This window comes from Crocodylus porosus, unplaced genomic scaffold (genome assembly GCF_001723895.1).
Source record: "Crocodylus porosus isolate Cpor-Errol unplaced genomic scaffold, CroPor_comp1, whole genome shotgun sequence".
NCBI classification, from domain to species: Eukaryota; Metazoa; Chordata; order Crocodylia; family Crocodylidae; genus Crocodylus; species Crocodylus porosus.
The window spans coordinates 166,854,449-166,863,890 of NW_017728906.1; the positions used below are offsets into that span (position 1 = coordinate 166,854,449).

Genomic DNA, 9,442 nt, shown 5'->3' on the forward strand with positions numbered 1-9,442 from the left:
GTGGGGGGCAGATCGATGCCCCCACATTGAGGAAGGGAGCGAAGCTGGGGCAGGCACTGTGTGGATGGGGTGGGGTGCAGGACAGAGCTGCAGGAAGAGCGGGTGGCTCCTGCCACTGCACACACCCCAGGAGGGCATAGGGGGGCATGTGCCCCTAGAGCTGTGTAAGGTGACTATGGGCTGGGGCTGAGGCTGCACTGGTCTCTTCCCAGCACATGGGTGGGGGGGATTGGGCTGGGACTGTACTCAGGGCAGGCGGTAGGAGTGGGGCTATGGTGAATTTTGGGGTGGCTTCAACCTCCACCCCATAATCCTCCTTCCAGCTCCGTCTCCACCTGCCCCCTAGTGCAGCCCAGCCCAGCCCACAACCCAACCACATCCTGCACAGATCTAGCAGGTGGACACATGCCCCACCCCCCATACCCTCAGGTGCGTACAGCAGTAGGAGCAGCCCCCTCTCCCCTCCCTGCACCACCCAGACAAGCCACAGCTCCATCTTGCACCTGCACCAGCCCCACTCCCTCCCTCACCACAGTAGGCCTCGATCTTCCCCCCTACATCCCTTCCACCACAACAGACTTACCAGCCGCACGCAGGTCTTCAAGCTGCCAGGCTGCATATCAGAAAATTGTATCAGTATCAGCCAATATACCTCCTTAAAAACTGTCTGTCAGTATCAGCCCCCAGAATCTCTATCAGTGCCCTAGGATACTGTGGTCCCTTCAGCACCACCCTTAATCATTCAGGAGCCTGATCCAAAAGCCTACTGAAGTCAGTAGAAGATTTCCCGCTGATGTCAGTGGTATTTGGAGCAGGCCAAGAGTGCATTTTATCTCCACATTTTTTACCCCTCATTTTTAGATCTGCTCTTGATTACTGGATCTTGGCTGACCCTGGCTGGAATTGCCAGTGGTGTTGAGCTTCAGGGGGAGCAAGGGCTACCATTTCAGCACTGACAGTCCAGCCATTCAAGGAATGTAAATTTCCTCACTTTCTTAAGCTTATTCTAAAGTGAAAAGAACTATATGTTAAAACATATATGTACTAATGTCCATCAACAGAAAGTGTGTGTGTGTGTGTGTGTGTGTGTGTCCACTTTTGCGGTTAAAAAATGTGGCAGAATAGTCAGCGCTTAAAAAATATCCACAATTACTGTGCAGCAGTAAGATACCAAATACCTCCATCTACTTGAGATAAGAAAATAGCTCTGCTATCTGGATGTTTTTACTGCCTATATCCAGATCTAAAAAAAAAAAATGTATAGGAAAAAATGGTTGTTCCAGAATGCCTGGCAGTGAAACAGAATTTTGACACAGTAGGCATTTCTGAAACATGTTAGAGTGAAAAAATGAATGGTATACCTGGATATGAACCAGTTTTTATCTTGGAGGTACAAAAATTAGAACTGTGACAGAATGATAGCGAGTTGCTATGGCATGTGATAGCAGATGTCACAAGATTGGTCTAGTTCTTGCCATTTATTAAATCTAGTCAACAGCCCTGTTAACTTAAAGACAACTACCAACTGAGCAACAAGGTCACATGTCAAATTCATTGTTAACATATATAAGTTTTTGGTAATAGAGGATGGAATAAGTAAGTTTAAATATAGACATCGCTGGATTTTTGATAAATTGTAGCCCCTCACAAAAAAGACTTGGGTCAGTCACTGTGGACAACTGGATGATAAAAAACAGCAGATTAGTGCTTGGTGACAGTCCAAAAAACCCTATCAAAATATTAGGAAGTTTAAGGGTAATATAATACTGAATATATTAGGAAGCCATTTTATAAATCAGTCACTTGGGAATGCTATGTTTGATTTTGATCTTTAGTAGTCCAGAGACACAGAATGAAGATGAGACTATTTGTTATACACAAAAATCTAAATAGAAGGGACATGATAAACATTCATTTAAAAAACTGAAAGGGATAGGGAAGATAAATCAAGCATGCCTGCTTTTCATCTCACAACACAAGAACAGGAGGACTTTAAGTGAAATTGAAATCACCTTGCTGGGGTTGTTTGACCCCAGTACTCTTTCCTGCCATGGCAGGGGGTCGGACTAGATGATCTGCTCAGGTCCCTTCCGACCCTCCTAACTATGAAACTATGAAAAACAAGAAATTTGGAAATGCTTCTCGACTCAATGTGGGAGTAGCTTGCAGAACTGCCCGTTATGATTTACTAAGACCAAGAGTTAGCAGGATTTTAAAAATGTTCGTGGGCAGTGAGGACATCCAGTTTATGTTAGATTAGATAAAGTTGCATGAACATATGTCTTTACGGTTCAGGGAATTAACCAAGGTTACTGTAAAAAAAAAAATCTCCCATTAGTAAGTCATTTTACAAATACACATTTTGAGGATGCATAAACCTTCCTCTGAAATTCATGCAGCAGTTGGGAAAAGAATGGACTATTGGGCTAAACCAGTACAGCAGTATCTGTGTTCTGATGGTAGCTGCTGGTAAACATTGACTTTTCATGTTAACCACCTTATCTGTATACACAAATGAGTAGCTTTGCAATGTGCAAACATCTGATGCTACTTTGCCGAAATATCACTGCCCTTGATTCTGCAATCCTGCATAACTCCAGTCAAAGTCACTGGGAGTTTTCCATAGAAAAGGACTGCAGGTTTAGGACAGGATACATCAAAGTATGTTCCTGTTTTTTTTCTGAAGAGGGCACAAGCCCTTCATACTTACTGAAGTTGCTTCTGTGATAATGATTTTAAAGATGCTACCACCCATATGACAGACTAAATGCCTGGGCCTGTGCTGGAATGTATTGTCACAGCTCTTGCAGATATTGTAAATTTAACCACCCCTTCTAGATGAGCAGCAAATGAGTACTGTATTGTACTGCAGTATACAAACCTGTAGTGACAGGATATTGAACATTTTCCAGCATAAGAAATGAGATGGAGCTGAAGAAGTTTATAAATGATGATTGTCCTCCAAACCTTACAATTATTGCAATTATTATAAAACTCATGGAAAACAGATTTTTCCATTGCTATATAAGGTATATGAGGGATATTTCCAAATGTGTCTGTGGGATCAAGGCACATAAATTCCATGGATATTTAACAGAACTTGGGGTCCTAAAGCCTTTAGGTACTTCTGAAATTCTCCCACTGACTTTGCTGTTTTGCAGTCGATCTAACTTGCAGGCATATTTTAGAGTTATTGGAGGACTATATATGAAACCAAATAAAATAGCATCAGGGTTATTCAGGTGGAATGGTTTTAATTTAATTTTAAAGTTCATTTTCCATAAAACTAAGAGTACAAAGAAAGCCAGCAAAGAGTCAGATCTGGTAGAGCTGTTGAGTATTATTTAAGGTAACTTCTAAACAAAATAATTCATATTCTTAGCAGAGTGAAATTTTAAAAAGCATGAAGTACTGTAATAATAGCTATATAGACTTTATTTTCCACATTGGTACAGTCATTCTAGTAATGGCTAAAGAGAATGGTTACTCGTTACTTGCAGCAATGAGTATGAAATCTGGTACAATACAGATTTTGTTTCAGTGATCTACCTTTTTAAGGTTCAGAGGTAGCATAGCCCCTTGTAAATAAGGAATTTATAGTCTTACCTTTTAAAGTTAAGTATTGTTTGGATAGGTGAAGAACCATTTAAAAGATTTTAATAAGGTGCTTTAAAAATAAAGTCAGTCACACATTGTCAAGTTTTTCAAAGAAAATCTATGATTGCAAGAAATAATATCTTGTAATACATGCATTTCTGATTGGATAATACTTCTGTAGTTTGGTGTAAAGACTTCCCTAAATGGCGCAACACTTTTAGTCAAAAAGTTCTATATCCATTTATGTTTCCCTTATAAAAAAGGTAGTAGTTTTAATTTTAGAAAAAGGATGAAGTAAATTGTTGCCATGTTGTTTACAGCAGTAGTTCTGCATATACTGACACATTCAGTCCTAAACTGCAAAGGGTACTGAAATTATAAATCCAGGGATATCTGAGTATTGCCTTGGTCTGGGATTCCTTATTCAAGGAAAACTCCCAACATATTAATTACACAACCCAAATTCCTCCATCTTGCAGGGGCGGCACACTCCTCACCTTTGGACTTGAAGGTCCTACACCTTTCCAAATTGGACCCCAATGCTACTTGTATGTTCACAAATGAATAAAAAACAGAACTGGATAAATCCTTTTTCATGTGCAGACTGGGTTAAAAATACCTACATGCAGACTTTATTATAAGAATACTGGAAGCAAAATAATTCCATTATGTTCCACTTGTACAACAGACAAAGATGGTCTTCTAGAACATTTTAGTATCTCATCAAATGTAAGCTTCCATTACCAGGTTGTGGTGGCCAGAATGCAGTCAGTGGACATTAAGACCAAGACCTAAATAAGATTAAAAACAAGGGTGATTAGGGTGATAGATACTGAAAACATCTCCCTATTACAGTGGGAAGAGCTTAACAGACAAGAAACAAGTTTTTGAAAGGGATATAAATCTTCATGTTCTATAGCATAAACTAACCACCCATTAGTGGGAAGCAGGAAAACATTTTCCCTATACTCATCTACTGTGCAGTTTCAGGCATGTCTAATGCTGGCCGTTTCTAGAAATAACCCCCATCTTAGCTAGCTCCATCACTGCAACATCTGATAGTTTCCCACCCTCTCTCTGGAAAAATCCCACAGAAGAGAGTAAGTTTTAAAATCTCTATCTTGGCTCTGATCCTGTAAGGTATTGATTGTTCCTAGCTCTCATTTGACATTGCCTGGGTAATGCTTAACACGTCCCACCTCTAAAAACTCAGTCTATTCCAGTCTTCCTTCAGGAAAGGGTAACAAGGAGTTACCCCAAGATCTTCAGGAAACATGCTGTTTAAATTTGTGGAATGAGTGTGTTCGGTCAGCCCCCACCGTAAAGCTCCTTGACTGTCCTTGGCTTGTTCCTCTCAGATCCTTGCAGCTCATTTTGAGGGCTAAAAGGAAAATAGAAAGCATAAAGCCAGAAGTAATTCTTCTCTAGCCATATTAAATCCCCGTGTCAAATCATGTTGCTTTCAAAAGGGGGCACTGTGCTTTTGGTTCTCATCAGGTGGTGTTAGCGCAGAGACTTTTCTGCAGACTATGTAGGAATGAGCAAGCATACTTCACTTGACTCTGTCAATTCCTGATCCTTTCTTCTGTTTTCCATTTTTATTCCCCTCCTCTGGGAACAGAAAAGTGTCCTGGGCCCATGACACTCAGTGCTGTGGAATACATGTTGTGGTGCATGGTTTTCTGTGCAACAGTGGTTCCAGTGCATAGCAGCAGAATATAGTTGTCTACTTCCATTTAATGTGGTTGTTCCTAAAACTTAATAAGGGTAAGTGCAGGAAACAGATCTAGCAGAAAGCAGAAATATTTGAGCGATTTGTACCAAAACATGAGAGGAATTACAACTGGTGAGCAAGCAGACAGTTTTTACTATTGTGGGTAATATAAACGAATCGTAAGGAAAAGCCTATGGTAGTACTCCCCTATTCTTGAATCAGGTTCTCAGTGAAGCCTATGGAAATTCTGCTTCTGCTTTCAACAGACTATGACTTTGGGTAAATGGGGCCTCATTCAAAACCCATTAAAGTCAATGAGCATTTAATTTCTATTCTTACTTGAGCTACAAAGAGTAGGTACAGTAGACCTATATAGACCACTTTTTATTTCACATCTCTATTTTTCAGCAGTTTGGGGTCACACCTTAACAGTAGTTCTTCCTTTTTTTTTTCTTCTTAGCTCCACTATAATTGCAAAAACCTAGGAAAATTAATTGCAAATGAGTTTATTTAAAAAAGATATTTTACAGCATATAAATGTTGAAAGTCTATGCCTGTGATTCTAGATGTAAGATTTGATATTTACTGGTAACTCCAGCTCATCAGAGTATAATGCCGTGGGCCAATAACCAGGTACCAGGAAATATCTCTTTTCATTTTCTTTGTCCTACCATATGTAGTAAAAAACAAATGAAAAAATAAGGCCCATCAGTTACAGTTTTCATCGTCTTAAATGTATTCCAAGGACAGCTTTCCTTAGGAAACTGAATATAGTTCACCCAAACATGTAATGCTGGTAACTTCAATATGATATTTACATCCTGAATTATGTAATGTTTTAGAAACAGGAGCTGCATGGATGTTTTCAAAAATACACCTCTCCCTAGGAGCCCAAGTAGAAGTTTGCATGAACTGCTTTTCATACGAATACCAATTATTTTGCTCAGAACATGAAGATCTATGGTTATTTCCTACAGTGACCTTTTTTTCTCATAATCATTGTTGACATTTGAATAATAGATAACTAGGCTGTAAATTAATATTAAAAGGAAGCTGAAGAGTTTTACCTAAGTTTCTGTAAAGATTAGAGTTTGGGATAGCGATTACAGAGCTTCTTGTTGTATACAAGATAACCATTTAATGCACTTTATTTTAATAAAAAAGGCACAAATAATTCTTTGTTTATAAAATGTTACAATTGCACTATGCTGTAAGAGTTAGTTGCTAAATTTAAGATGTACAGTTTTGTAGTCTACATTGTAAGTGCTTAGTCAAAGTATTGAAACAAATTATGTCTGTTTCAGTTAATGTTAATTTTATATGTGGTACATGTAACTACAAATAAATTTTCCTTTCTAAAAAGGTTGTACTTTTCTTCCTGCTGAGTGGGTGTTACTTGTCAAACAATAATTTAATTCTTTTTCAAAGAGTGCTACAGTTTTATTAAAAAATGTGAATAAAAACACACGCAGCTTATTATTGGGAGTTGTTGGAAAAAGATTCCAAAGATTGGATTCAGAGGTGATGCAAAAAGATGGACAGACCAGTTGGACTTCCATAGAACATGCACCCACAATACCATGCTCCAGGAAATCTAGACTGGTGTCATTTTCCACCAAAGAGCTAGAAGAAGGCATGTGAAGGTGCAAATGAAAGTCAAGATTCAACTAACTTATACTTTTGTACACTGCTAATGAACTGCTGTTCTCCCTCTCCTCTGACACCTTGCTATGTGTCACCAACTTACAGTCTTATGTTTTTGTGAGTCAAATTCAGACAGCAAAAGGGTGTAAGGGGCTGGGTTAGAAGTCATATCAATCTAAAAAGGAAATCTTAAACAGAATTCTTAAATGGGAGATACTGGGTTGCTGGTATATTTAGCATTGGCAAATTCTTCTGCATAAAGTGTTGCGCTTTCAGTTACTCGTATCCTCAGTTGCAGAACTAAAGCATAGTAACTCTGAGTTTTTAAGCTATGTGAATGCAAAATAGTTTTATAATGCTGTGAGTTATTTCAAACCACAAACTATTGACTGGGAGATATAATGGTAGTATTATGAAATGCATTTTGTTGTAGGGCCTTTTATCACCTCCTGAATGGTGTTTAAATAAATGTTAAGTTCAACATGGGATGCTATTTTGGATACTTACTCCAGTAAGCAGTAACTGAAAAAGGCAGCCTTTATCGCTGCATTGCCAAGTACTTACTTATTCAGGAAACTTAGCAAGAATGGTAGGCGGCTTCCAAGCACAATAACTGAACCAGCTTGTCAGAAATTTGGATTTTTTAAATCAAAATTCAAGTTCCAGCAAAAATGACCCAAATTAGTTTTCCAGTTACATAGGCCCCAAACCTCAAAGGTACTTAGCCATATAACTGCTGTTAATTTTACTAATTAGACACCTAAATAGCTGTTGAGGATCTGGGACACCAGGGTTTCAAAACAGATGTACTCTTCATGCTAATACAATAATGTCATACAAATAGTCATAGGAATAAAATTTAACCCATTGTGGCAAAACAGCTGCTTTAATGTTAGCTATGGAAATCTATGATATTTTGAAATGTAGAATAGATCTATTCTTGCAAAAGTCTTTATCTTCTAATTAAAAAGGAATTCAAATGATGTCAGAAATACCCAACATACTATAAAAGAAGACTTATATTGCTTGGAAAGAAAAATGATAGAAAACCAAAAAGCCATGTTTTGTTTCATCTTAACTTTGCTAGAATCACACATTTGCAGATGACACCAAACTGGGGGGAGTAGTAGATATGCTGAAAGGTAGGGCTAGGATTCAGAGTGACCTAAACAAAGTGGAGGACTGAGCTAAAAGAAATCTCACGAGGTTCAACAAGGACAAGAGCAAAGTCCTGCACTTAGAACAGAACAATCCCATGAACCAGTACAGGCTGGGGGCTGACTGGCTGGGCAGCAGCTCTGCAGAAAAGGACCTGGGGGTTACAGTGGACAATAAAGCTGAATATGATTGAACAGTGTACCCTTGTTGCAAAGAAGGTTAACAGCCTACTGGGCTGCACTGTTAGGTGTGTTGCCAGTAGGTCAAGGGAAGTGATTATTCCCCTCTATTCAGCACTTGGGAGGCCACATCTGAAGTACTGTGTTCCATTTTACGCCCCCCACACACATTACAGAAAGGATGTGGACAAATTGGAGAGAGTCCAGCAGAGGGCAACAAAGATGGTGAGAGGACTGGGGGACACAACTTACAAGGAAAGAGTGAGGGAACTGGGCTTATTTAGTCTAGAGAAGAGGAGACTGCGAGGGGATTTAATAGCAGCCTTCAGCTACCTGAAGGGGGGTTAAAGAGGATGGAGCTAGACTGTTCTCAGTGGTGACGTGACAAGACAGAACAAGGAACAACAGTCTCAAGTTGCAGCAAGGGAAGTTCAGGTTAGCTACTAGGAAGAATCTCACTATTAAAACACTGGAACAGGTTACCCAGAGAGGTGGCAGAAGCTCCATTCTTGGATGGTCCTGCTTTGAGCAGGGGGTTGGACTAGATGGCCTCCTGAGGTCCTTTCCAACCCTAACTTTCTATGATTCTATATCATTCTGAGACATGGAAGTTGTGGAAACAACGTAGCCCAGAGATTCCTCTGCATAGGTCTATGGAAAAAGTCAAATACATTTAGATTTAATGAACACTCATTAAAACATCCTATAATAGAAACAAATAGAAGCACTTTGAAGGTAAACAGATTAGGAACAATTACAGAGCACTGAATAACACCTCATTTTAACTCTGTAGAAGACAATGACATAATTCCTAATGAGACTAAATAAGCCGCAGTGAAAGAAAAAAAATTGAGGGGCTAAGGCCAGAAAATGTTATGTAAACCTACTATATAGATGTGCCATAAGTGCTCCATAGCCTATGTTGTAAAAAATAGGGAAAGATGCAATACTGGTAGCTGAAACCAAGTATACCTGTTTGCAGTAATATGTCCATCAACTCAATGCTGCTGTGATCAAATTGATGGCCCACTAAGGCTTTCCAAAAAGAACAAAAAAGAATGTGTTATAAGATATGCCCTGTATTGAGAACCTATGACATCTTTTTCAGTCAGAAGGCAGGGAAGAGTTGTGCCTTCAGGGTGCATCTACA

General features: G+C 39.2%; 1 long non-coding RNA gene across 1 annotated transcript in view; it reads left to right on the forward strand.

The window, feature by feature from the left end:
- Positions 1 to 7,440, forward strand: part of LOC109306642 — a 13,643-nt gene extending 6,203 nt beyond the window's left edge. Inside the window, exon 2 of the long non-coding RNA XR_002100065.1 lies at positions 6,740 to 7,440. This is a non-coding gene — a long non-coding RNA (uncharacterized LOC109306642). The remainder of the gene's footprint in view (positions 1 to 6,739) is intronic.
- The last annotated feature ends 2,002 nt before the right edge of the window (positions 7,441 to 9,442 follow it).